General features: G+C 50.5%; 1 pseudogene across 1 annotated transcript in view; it reads left to right on the plus strand.

Annotated features, from left to right (window-relative positions):
• The first annotated feature begins 5874 nt into the window (after positions 1-5874).
• The window catches only part of LOC147119790 (uncharacterized), a 228895-nt pseudogene continuing 222238 nt past the window's right edge, over positions 5875-12531 (plus strand). Inside the window, exon 1 of the transcript XR_015078080.1 lies at positions 5875-6223. The product of XR_015078080.1 is annotated as an uncharacterized LOC147119790 (transcript). The remainder of the gene's footprint in view (positions 6224-12531) is intronic.

Here is a 12531-nt window from a genome sequence, read left to right on the forward strand (position 1 = left end):
TGCACTCATCCGGGCAAGTGGAGAGTATTCCATCACACTCCTGACTTGTGCCTTGTAGATGGTGGAAAGGCACAGGATGTGCATCCGCTGGACCCAGTTGCCCTGCTGTGCCTTTAATTATTTGACTATTAACTAACTTCTTTTTTAAAGTAATTTAACAGAAATAAACTCGAGACTTAAAAAACAATCCCTCCCCAATCTGCTCCTTCCCTTGTGCTGAGGTCACTTACCTCGCTCCCTGACACTGGCGCTCCCTCCGGGCTCTTGGGCCTGTCTTTATCTGCAGCCGCTCCTCTCGCTGTCCCACAGCTCTGTTCTCGTTCCTATTAACTTGGGTTCTGTGGCTCCACTCCTCCTTTTCACTCAGACGTCTCCACCACCTTCTTCCTCTCCACCAATTCCTGCGCCCACTCTGCTTGTGAATCACTGCGTTTGCGAATCTCCCGGCTCTGTCTCCAAGCTCTGTGCTCAAGCTCAGTATTTGAAACAATGATCTCGATGCAGGAAATAGTGCACGGTGTGTTAGTTCCAGGAGATTAAATCAAGGACACCATCACAATCAGCAAAGACAATGACAAAGATCAGAACATTCCAAAGGCTGTCACATGCAGGACCTGTGGAGGAGTTGGACTAACCACATCCAAGAAGTGTTAAACCAGGCACACAATAACTGATTTCAAATCTGAAGCAAGAGAGTTCTTTCAAGGGTTGGCTTAAAGGAATTTCAGATGAGTATAAAGTGAGACACTATAGTTCAGTCTATGACACCCACAAGCCATGTAGTCAAATGGAACCAGCTTGGGGTTAGATGTGGTAGAAGGTGAACTAGGTGAGAAGTGATATAATCAAGAGTAAGAAAAGCCCAAAAATGGAACAGTTGGTAACAGGACATCAATAAGTCTCCTCTGATCATGGAGAAATCAAATATTCAATACTCTGTGTTTGAAACAAAGCTGCTTTATTCAATATTGATACAGAATATTAATCTCCAGCCCAGGTATAGGGGTTATTAAGATCAGCAGAAACACACTCAGTCTGAGCGAGCGGACTACCTGCAAGGGAGACAGTCGGCAAGAGACACAACGAAGGAGTGATGTCACAGTCCAAAGGTGTCGCCGGCACAAGGGGGCCGAGAGTTGAGTATCGGCTGAGGATTTGTGGTAAGTTCTTTATTGTTCTGTTTTGAGTATATTTCTGCTACGTAGTTCATAGCCTATCTAACAGAGGGAAGCGCTGATTGGTGGGTCGCTGTTGAGTGTTTCTTGTTAAGTTTATTTATGCTAAATGACCTCCATAGTCTGGTAAATAGAGGCATGGCAGGGCAGCTCAGTCCCAGAATTTGCACATCCTGTGTCTTGTGTGAAATCCTGGACGCTTCTTGCGGCCTGGATGACCACGTGTGCAGGAAGTGTCGCCAACTGCAGCAACTCGAGCTCTGGGTTTCGGAGCCTGAGCGGCAGCTGGAATCCTACAGTGCATCCGCGAGGCTGAGAAATACTTGGAAAGCACTTTTCTAGAAGTGGTCACCCCGCAGCCACAGAATGTGCAGGCAGAGAGGGAATGGGTGAGTGCCAGACAGAGAAGGAGGACCAGGCAGGTACGGCAGGAATCCGCAGTGTGCATCTCGCTCGCTAACTGGTTCACGGCTCTGGAAACTGGTGGGGGTGATGGTTCCTCTGGGGCGAGCAGCCAGAACCAAGACCACAGCACCACAGGTGGCTCAGCTGCACAGGGGGGGAGGAAGAAGAGTGGAAGAGCAATAGTGATAGGGGATTCATTGGTTAGGGGAACAGATAGGTGTATCTGTGGACGCAGATGTAACTCTAGGATGGTACATTGCCTCCCTGGTGCCAGGGTTAAGGATGTCACTGAGTGGCTGCAGGACACTCTGAGGGGGGAGCGTGAACAGCCAGAGGTCGTTGTCCATATTGGTACCAACGACATAGGCAGAAAGAGGGATGAGGTCCTGCAGCCAGACTATAGGGAGCACGTGCTAGTGAGTACAGGAATAGGAGGATTGAACAGATGAATGTGTGGCTGGAGAGATGGTTCAGGAGAGTAGGCTTTAGATTCCTGAGAAATTGGGACTATTTCTGGGGAAGTTGGGACATGTGGAAGCCAGACGGGTTACACCTCAACAGAGCTGGGACCAATATTCTTGCGGGGAGGTTTGCTTGTGCTGTTGGGGAGGGTTTAAATTAGCTTGGCAGGGGGATGGGCACCAGCATATAGGAGTAGAAAAGAGGAATACGGTGCATAAAAGAGCGAGTGTGTTGGATAGTACTCAAGAAGAAAGTAGTACTAGAGGCGGAAGTAGTACCATATTAAATCGGAGCAGACTAGGAAAGTCTATGAAAAATTCAAAAATGGGTTTAGAATGCATGTACATAAATGCACAAAGTGTGGTGAATAAGGTTGGTGAGCTACAAGCACAATTAGCCGTGTGGCGATATGATGTTGTGGCAATAACGGAAATGTGGCTTAAAAGCGGTGAGGACGGGGCACTTAATATTCAAGGGTACAAGGTGTTCAGAAAGGATAGGGAAGGAAAAAAGGGAGGTGGGGTGGCAGTGCTGATTAAGGAATATGTAAGAAATCACACAACACCAGGTTATAGTCCAACAGCTTTATTTGAAATCACAAGCTTTCGGAGCGCTGGTCCTTCATCAGGTGAAGTGGAGAGATGCATAAAAACACAGCTTATATAGTCAGAAAATAAACCTTCTTGGACACACGAATCTCCATCAAAGACGGGCACCTCAGCACTTCACTCTACCGCAAGCCCACGGACAACCTCACGATGCTCCACTTCTCCAGCTTCCACCCTAACCACGTTAAAGAAGCCATCCCCTCTGGACGAGCCCTGCGAATACACAGGTTCTGCTCAGACGAGGAGGAACGCGATGGACACCTACAGACGCTGAAAGACACCCTCGTAAGAACGGGATATGACGCTCGACTCGTCGATCAACAGTTCTGACAGGCCACAGCGAAAAATCGCATAGACCTCCTCAGAAGACAAACACGGGACACAACCAACAGAGTACCCTTCGTCGTCCAGTACTTCCCTGGAGCGGAGAAACTACGCCATGGTCTTCGCAGCCTTCAACATGTCATTGATGACGACGAACACCTCGCTAAGGCCATCCCCACGTCTCCACTACTCGCTTTCAAACAGCCGCCTAACCTCAAACAGACCATCGTTCGCAGCAAATTACCCAGCTTTCAGGAGAACAGCGACCACGACACCACACAACCCTGCCACAGCAACCTCTGCAAGACATGCCAGATCATCAACACAGATACCATCATCACACGTGAGGACACCACCCACCAGGTACATGGTACATACTCATGTGACTCGGCCAACGTTGTCTACCTCATACGTTGCAGGAAAGGATGCCCTGGAGCATGGTACATCGGCGAGACCATGCAGACACTGCGACAACGGATGAACGGACACCACGCAACAATCACCAGGCAGGAGTGGTCCCTCCCAGTCGGGGAACACTTCAGCAGTCAAGGACATTCAGCCTCCGATCTTCGGGTAAGCATTCTCCAAGGCGGCCTTCGAGACACACGACAACGCAAAATCATCGAGCAGAAACTGATAGCCAAGTTCCGCACCCATGAGGATGGCCTGAACCGGGATCTTGGGTCAATGTCACGCTACATGTAACCGCACCTGACGTAGGGTCATCCAGAGTCGAGTCGTCGTTGGCTTGTTCTCTCCACACAGATGCGGATGGACCTGCTGTGATTTCCAGCAAAAAAAATGTTTTTTGTCTGTTTTTTTGTTTTTCATACAGACCCCAGCATCTGCAACATTTGACCCCTTGTGACCCCACCTCATTGCTATTTGATGTAATGTTTTCCTGACTGACCTGTTTGGACACCATTTACACCTTTGATTGCTGTGATTATCTCTCTGCTGAGGTGTGATAAATGGCAGTTAGAAAGATTACCTGTAAACATCTGACATTATTCTCTGACTATATAAGCTGTGTTTTTATGCATCTCTCCACTTCGCCTGACGAAGGAGCAGCGCTCCGAAAGCTTGTGATTTCAAATAAAGCTGTTGGACTATAACCTGGTGTTGTGTGATTTCTTACATTTGTCCACCCCAGTCCAACACCGGCATCTCCACACCCTGATTAAGGAAGACATTGTAGTGTTGGAAAGGAAGGACGTTCTTGAGGGGGCAAGGACAGAATCCATTTGGTTGGAGTTGAGGAGCAAAAAGGGTATGATCATACTATTGGGGGTATTCTACAGGCCTCCAAATAGGGAGAGGGAGGTAGAGGAGCAAATCTGCAGGGAAATCGCAGAGATATGCAAGAGCTATAGAGTGGTGATATTGGGGGACTTTAATTACCCAAATATCGATTAGGATAATGCTGGGGTAAAGGGAAAGGAGGGGGAGGAATTTCTGAAATGTGTTCAGGAGAATTTCCTTGACCAGTATGTTCTTGGCCCAACTAGGAAGGAGGCATTGCTGGATCTGGTGCTGGGGAATGAGGTGGGCCAGGTCGACCAAGTGTCTGTGGGAGAACACTTGGGTACGAGTGATCATCGTATCATAAGATTTAGTTTAGCAATGGTGAGGAGCAAGGAACAATCTAGAGTGGAACTTCTAAACTGGACTGGGGCTAACTTCAATGGGATGTGAAAGGATCTAGCCAGGGTAAAATGGAACCAAAGACTGACAGGAAAAACTGTAACAGAACAATGGGTGATCTTTAAGGAGGAGATGTTCCAAGTACAGGCTAGGTACATTCCAACAAGAGGTAAGGGTAAGGGAACCAAAGCAAGGGCTCCTTGGATGACGAGGGAGATAGAGATGATGATGAAACAAAAAAAGAGGGTGTATGATGAATGTCAGGTGAATTCTTCAAGGGAGAACCAGACCAAATACAATAAGTTGAGAGGGGAAGTGAAGCTGAAAATAAGATTGGCAAAGAGAGAATATGAGAGTAGAATGGCAGTTAACATAAAAGGGAACCCAAAAATCTTCTACCGGCATGTAAACAGTAAGCTGTTGGGGCCGGGTGGGGCCTATTAGAGACAAAGAAGGCTCCACAGTGGCTGAAGGCTGTAGGCAGAAACAAAGGTAAGTGAACATTTTCTAACACTTTACACTCAACTTACATACTTACCACTCCACATTTGCACCCATCACTCACGTCTACATCGCACTTTCAGACCCCTCTGACCCCCGCAGACCTCCTACTCGTCTGCTACACCCAGGTGGAGTTCTCTGCGGTCGGGAAGCCTGCACTTCAGAAGGAAAAATGGGGATCATCCTATTTTCTGCCAGTTAACAACCTGTTAACAGGCACTGAATAGGCTTTAATCTCTTTCCCACCTCAAGGAGACGAGACCCAGGGCAGGACGGCTTCCCGCCTCCTGGCAGTAGGGCACGGAGGCGGGTTGAGGGGCGGGTTTGCCACCCGCCCCCAAATTCTGCAACTTTACCAGCAGTCCCGCCTCCTCGGGGCTGACAGAATCTAACCCTTAATGTTTTCAATGGGAGACTAGATAGGCACTTCAGGGAAATAAACTTGCAGGGCTACAGGGGTAGAGCGGGGGAATGGGACTGACTGGATTGCTCTACAGAGAGTCAGCACGGACTCGATGGACCGAATGGCCTCCTTCTGTGCTGTATGAATCTATGACTCTAATCTGCTCTTATCATGGAGAAATCAAATATTCGACACACTGTATGTTTGAAACAAAGCTAATTTATTCATTTTTAATACAGAATATTAATCTCCATCCCAGTTATAGGGGTTAATAAGATCAGCAGAAACACACTCTAACTGCCAGAATGAACATGGTTCAGTGCTCAATGCAAGCCCAGTAATTCCTGTTCTATTCACTAATGTAGCCTTTCAATGGCTGAGCTTTCACCCAGCATGCCCCGCGGGGGAGAATGTGCCGCACCCAGACTACAGGAGCTCAGTGCGCAGGCGCGGGACCGGCCTAGCTTTGGAGCATGCGCGGTGCGTGAAATGTTTGAACAGTGAGCAAACAGACCAGCTCCTGATTATCGCTAAGAAGCAGGCGCATAGAGCGCAGTAATGCACCGGCGGGTGGGCGGGCAGGCATCATAAACAATTGGTGTAGGCCGCAAACCCCAAATAATAACCTGAAGATCTCGCATTTCCAGCTTCGGGGCTTCTCCCGGTCACAGGCCCAGGATAACGGCCGCCATCTTCATTCAGTGAGTAGCAAAGCGCATGCGCGCCCATCTTGGTGAGCAACAAAGAGTGGGCGGGGCTTCAGTGTTTGTTCCCAACCGGGTCCTAGTGCCCAGGGAAATCAATCATTGACTCAGTTATTTGATTCAGAATCTCCACACTTCGGATTTCTCACCATCTCCCCTGAACGCGCTGGTAAAAGCAGAGCATATGGTTAACATCCCACACAATTGTAACAGAAGAGCCCCAGAGCTGGGCTCCCCTTCTACAGTCCCAGGGTTTGAATCCCCATGATAATCCCCTTGACAAAGAGTTTGACTCGATACGTTGACTCTATTTCTCTCTCCACGGATGTTGCCTGACCTGCTGAGTTTTTCCAGCATTTTCTGTTGTTATTTTGGATTTCCAGCATCTGCAGTATTTTGCTACATATTAGAATCCCCATGTACAGTCCCAGGGTTGGAATCGCCATGTACAGTCCCAGGGATAGAATCCCCATGTACAGTCCCAGGATTGGAATCCCCATGAACAGTCCCAGGGTTGCAATCGCCATGCACAGTCTCAGGGCAAGAATCCCCATGTACAGTCCCAGGGTTGGAATCCCCATGTACACACCCAGGGTTAGAATCCCCATGTGCAGTCGCAGGGTTGGAACCCTCATGTACAGTCCCAAGGTTAGAATCCCCATGTACAGTCTCAGGGTTAGAATCCCGATGTACAGTCCCAGGGTTGGAATCCCCATGTACACACCCAGGGTTAGAATCCACATGTACAGTCGCAGGGTTGGAACCCCCATGTACAGTCCCAGTGCTGCAATCCCCATGTACAGACCCAGTGTTGCAATCCCCATGTACAGTCCCAGTGTTGCAATCCCCATGTACAGTCCCAGTGTTGCAATCCCCATGTACAGTCCCAGGGTTGGAATCCCCATGTACAGCCTCAGGGTTGGAATCCCCATGTACAGTCCCAGGGTTGGAATCCCCATGTACAGGATCAGGGTTAGAATCCCCATGTACTGTCCCAGGGTTGGAATCTCCATGTACTGTCCCAGGGTTGGAATCCCCATGTACAGTCCCAGGGTTGGAATCCCCATGTACAGTCCCAGGGTTGGAATCCCCATGTACAGTCCCAGGGTTGGAATCCCCATGTACAGTCCCAGGGCTAGAATCACCATGTACAGTCCCAAGGGTAGAACCCCCACGTACAGTCCCAGGGCTAGAATCCCCATGTACAGTCCCAGTGTTGGAATCCCCATTTACAGTCCCAGGGTTGGAATCCCCATTTACAGGATCAGGGTTGGAATCCCCATGTACAGTCCCAGGGTTGGTATCTCCATGAACACACCCAGGGTTAGAATCCCGATGTACAGTCCCAGGTTTGGAATCCCCATGTACACACCCAGGGTTAGAATCCACATGTACAGTCGCAGTGTTGGAACCCCCATGTACAGTCCCAGTGTTGCACTCCCCATGTACAGACCCAGTGTTGCAATCCCCATTTACAGTCCCAGTGTTGCAATCCCCATGTACAGTCCCAGTGTTGCAATCCCCATGTACAGTCCCAGGGTTGGAATCCCCATGTACAGTCTCAGGGTTGGAATCCCCATGTACAGTCCCAGGGTTGGAATCCCCATGTACAGGATCAGGGTTAGAATCCCCATGTACTGTCCCAGGGTTGGAATCCCCATGTACTGTCCCAGGGTTGGAATCCCTATGTACAGTCCCAGGGCTAGAATCACCATGTACAGTCCCAAGGGTAGAACCCCCACGTACAGTCACAGTGCTAGAATCCCCATGTACAGTCCCAGTGTTGGAATCCCCATGTACAGTCCCAGGGTTGGAATCCCCATGTACAGTCCCAGGTTTGGAATCCCCATGTACAGTCCCAAGGTTGGAATCCCCATGTACAGACCCAAGGTTAGTATCCCCATGTACAGTCCCAGGGTTGGAATCCCCATGTACAGTCCCAGGGTTGGAATCCCCATGTACAGTCCCAGGGTTGGAATCCTCATGTAGAGTCCCAGGGTTAGAATCCACATGTACAGTCCCAGGGTTGGAATCCCCATGTACAGTCCAGGGTTGGAATCCCCATGTACAGTCCCAGGGTTGGAATCCCCATGTACAGTCCCAGGGTTGAAATCCCTATGTACAGTCCCAGAGTTGGAATCCCCATGTACAGTCCCAGAGTTGGATCCCCCATGTACTGTCCGAAGATTAGAATCCCCATGTACAGTCCCAGTGTTGGAATCCCCATGTAGTCTCAGGGCTGGAATCCCCATTTACAGGCCCAGGGTTGGAATCCCCATGTACAGTCCCAGGGGTAGAATCCCCATGTACAGTGTCAGGGCTAGAATCCCCATGTACAGTCCCAGGGTTGGAATCCCCATTTACAGGATCAGGGTTGGAATCCCCATGTACAGGATCAGGGTTGGAAACCCCATGTACAGGATCAGGGTTGGAAACCCCATGTACAGTCCCAGAGTTGGAATCCCCATGTGCAGGGTCAGTGTTGAAATCTCCATGTACAGTCCCAGGGTTCGATTCCCCATATACAGTCGGATGGTTGGAATTCCCATGCACAGTCCCAGGGTTGGAATGCCCATGGACAGGATCAGGGTTCGAATCCCCATGTACTGTCCCAGGGTTGGAATCCACATGTACAGTCGCAGGGTTGGAACCCCCATGTACAGTCCCAGTGCTGCAATCCCCATGTACAGACCCAGTGTTGCAATCCCCATGTACAGTCCCAGTGTTGCAATCCCCATGTACAGTCCCAGTGTTGCAATCCCCATGTACAGTCCCAGGGCTGGAATCCCCATGTACAGTCTCAGGGTTGGAATCCCCATGTACAGTCCCAGGGTTGGAATCCCCATGTACAGGATCAGGGTTAGAATCCCCATGTACTGTCCCAGGGTTGGAATCTCCATGTACTGTCCCAGGGTTGGAATCCCCATGTACAGTCCCAGGGTTGGAATCCCCATGTACAGTCCCAGGGTTGGAATCCCCATGTACAGTCCCAGGGTTGGAATCCCCATGTACAGTCCCAGGGCTAGAATCACCATGTACAGTCCCAAGGGTAGAACCCCCACGTACAGTCCCAGGGCTAGAATCCCCATGTACAGTCCCAGTGTTGGAATCCCCATTTACAGTCCCAGGGTTGGAATCCCCATTTACAGGATCAGGGTTGGAATCCCCATGTACAGTCCCAGGGTTGGTATCTCCATGAACACACCCAGGGTTAGAATCCCGATGTACAGTCCCAGGTTTGGAATCCCCATGTACACACCCAGGGTTAGAATCCACATGTACAGTCGCAGTGTTGGAACCCCCATGTACAGTCCCAGTGTTGCACTCCCCATGTACAGACCCAGTGTTGCAATCCCCATTTACAGTCCCAGTGTTGCAATCCCCATGTACAGTCCCAGTGTTGCAATCCCCATGTACAGTCCCAGGGTTGGAATCCCCATGTACAGTCTCAGGGTTGGAATCCCCATGTACAGTCCCAGGGTTGGAATCCCCATGTACAGGATCAGGGTTAGAATCCCCATGTACTGTCCCAGGGTTGGAATCCCCATGTACTGTCCCAGGGTTGGAATCCCTATGTACAGTCCCAGGGCTAGAATCACCATGTACAGTCCCAAGGGTAGAACCCCCACGTACAGTCACAGTGCTAGAATCCCCATGTACAGTCCCAGTGTTGGAATCCCCATGTACAGTCCCAGGGTTGGAATCCCCATGTACAGTCCCAGGTTTGGAATCCCCATGTACAGTCCCAAGGTTGGAATCCCCATGTACAGACCCAAGGTTAGTATCCCCATGTACAGTCCCAGGGTTGGAATCCCCATGTACAGTCCCAGGGTTGGAATCCCCATGTACAGTCCCAGGGTTGGAATCCTCATGTAGAGTCCCAGGGTTAGAATCCACATGTACAGTCCCAGGGTTGGAATCCCCATGTACAGTCCAGGGTTGGAATCCCCATGTACAGTCCCAGGGTTGGAATCCCCATGTACAGTCCCAGGGTTGAAATCCCTATGTACAGTCCCAGAGTTGGAATCCCCATGTACAGTCCCAGAGTTGGATCCCCCATGTACTGTCCGAAGATTAGAATCCCCATGTACAGTCCCAGTGTTGGAATCCCCATGTAGTCTCAGGGCTGGAATCCCCATTTACAGGCCCAGGGTTGGAATCCCCATGTACAGTCCCAGGGGTAGAATCCCCATGTACAGTGTCAGGGCTAGAATCCCCATGTACAGTCCCAGGGTTGGAATCCCCATTTACAGGATCAGGGTTGGAATCCCCATGTACAGGATCAGGGTTGGAAACCCCATGTACAGGATCAGGGTTGGAAACCCCATGTACAGTCCCAGAGTTGGAATCCCCATGTGCAGGGTCAGTGTTGAAATCTCCATGTACAGTCCCAGGGTTCGATTCCCCATATACAGTCGGATGGTTGGAATTCCCATGCACAGTCCCAGGGTTGGAATGCCCATGTACAGGATCAGGGTTAGAATCCCCATGTACTGTCCCAGGGTTGGAATCCCCATGTACTGTCCCAGGGTTGGAATCCCCATGTACAGTCCCAGGGCTAGAATCACCATGTACAGTCCCAAGGGTAGAACCCCCACGTACAGTCACAGTGCTAGAATCCCCATGTACAGTCCCAGTGTTGGAATCCCCATGTACAGTCCCAGGGTTGGAATCCCCATGTACAGTCCCAGGTTTGGAATCCCCATGTACAGTCCCAAGGTTGGAATCCCCATGTACAGGATCAGGGTTAGAATCCCCATGTACTGTCCCAGGGTTGGAATCTCCATGTACTGTCCCAGGGTTGGAATCCCCATGTACAGTCCCAGGGTTGGAATCCCCATGTACAGTCCCAGGGTTGGAATCCCCATGTACAGTCCCAGGGTTGGAATCCCCATGTACAGTCCCAGGGCTAGAATCACCATGTACAGTCCCAAGGGTAGAACCCCCACGTACAGTCCCAGGGCTAGAATCCCCATGTACAGTCCCAGTGTTGGAATCCCCATTTACAGTCCCAGGGTTGGAATCCCCATTTACAGGATCAGGGTTGGAATCCCCATGTACAGTCCCAGGGTTGGTATCTCCATGAACACACCCAGGGTTAGAATCCCGATGTACAGTCCCAGGTTTGGAATCCCCATGTACACACCCAGGGTTAGAATCCACATGTACAGTCGCAGTGTTGGAACCCCCATGTACAGTCCCAGTGTTGCACTCCCCATGTACAGACCCAGTGTTGCAATCCCCATTTACAGTCCCAGTGTTGCAATCCCCATGTACAGTCCCAGTGTTGCAATCCCCATGTACAGTCCCAGGGTTGGAATCCCCATGTACAGTCTCAGGGTTGGAATCCCCATGTACAGTCCCAGGGTTGGAATCCCCATGTACAGGATCAGGGTTAGAATCCCCATGTACTGTCCCAGGGTTGGAATCCCCATGTACTGTCCCAGGGTTGGAATCCCTATGTACAGTCCCAGGGCTAGAATCACCATGTACAGTCCCAAGGGTAGAACCCCCACGTACAGTCACAGTGCTAGAATCCCCATGTACAGTCCCAGTGTTGGAATCCCCATGTACAGTCCCAGGGTTGGAATCCCCATGTACAGTCCCAGGTTTGGAATCCCCATGTACAGTCCCAAGGTTGGAATCCCCATGTACAGACCCAAGGTTAGTATCCCCATGTACAGTCCCAGGGTTGGAATCCCCATGTACAGTCCCAGGGTTGGAATCCCCATGTACAGTCCCAGGGTTGGAATCCTCATGTAGAGTCCCAGGGTTAGAATCCACATGTACAGTCCCAGGGTTGGAATCCCCATGTACAGTCCAGGGTTGGAATCCCCATGTACAGTCCCAGGGTTGGAATCCCCATGTACAGTCCCAGGGTTGAAATCCCTATGTACAGTCCCAGAGTTGGAATCCCCATGTACAGTCCCAGAGTTGGATCCCCCATGTACTGTCCGAAGATTAGAATCCCCATGTACAGTCCCAGTGTTGGAATCCCCATGTAGTCTCAGGGCTGGAATCCCCATTTACAGGCCCAGGGTTGGAATCCCCATGTACAGTCCCAGGGGTAGAATCCCCATGTACAGTGTCAGGGCTAGAATCCCCATGTACAGTCCCAGGGTTGGAATCCCCATTTACAGGATCAGGGTTGGAATCCCCATGTACAGGATCAGGGTTGGAAACCCCATGTACAGGATCAGGGTTGGAAACCCCATGTACAGTCCCAGAGTTGGAATCCCCATGTGCAGGGTCAGTGTTGAAATCTCCATGTACAGTCCCAGGGTTCGATTCCCCATATACAGTCG

This window comes from Somniosus microcephalus, chromosome 4 (assembly GCF_052327205.1).
Source record: "Somniosus microcephalus isolate GS21.2 chromosome 4, FLI_Smic_1.0, whole genome shotgun sequence".
Taxonomy (NCBI): Eukaryota; Metazoa; Chordata; class Chondrichthyes; order Squaliformes; family Somniosidae; genus Somniosus; species Somniosus microcephalus.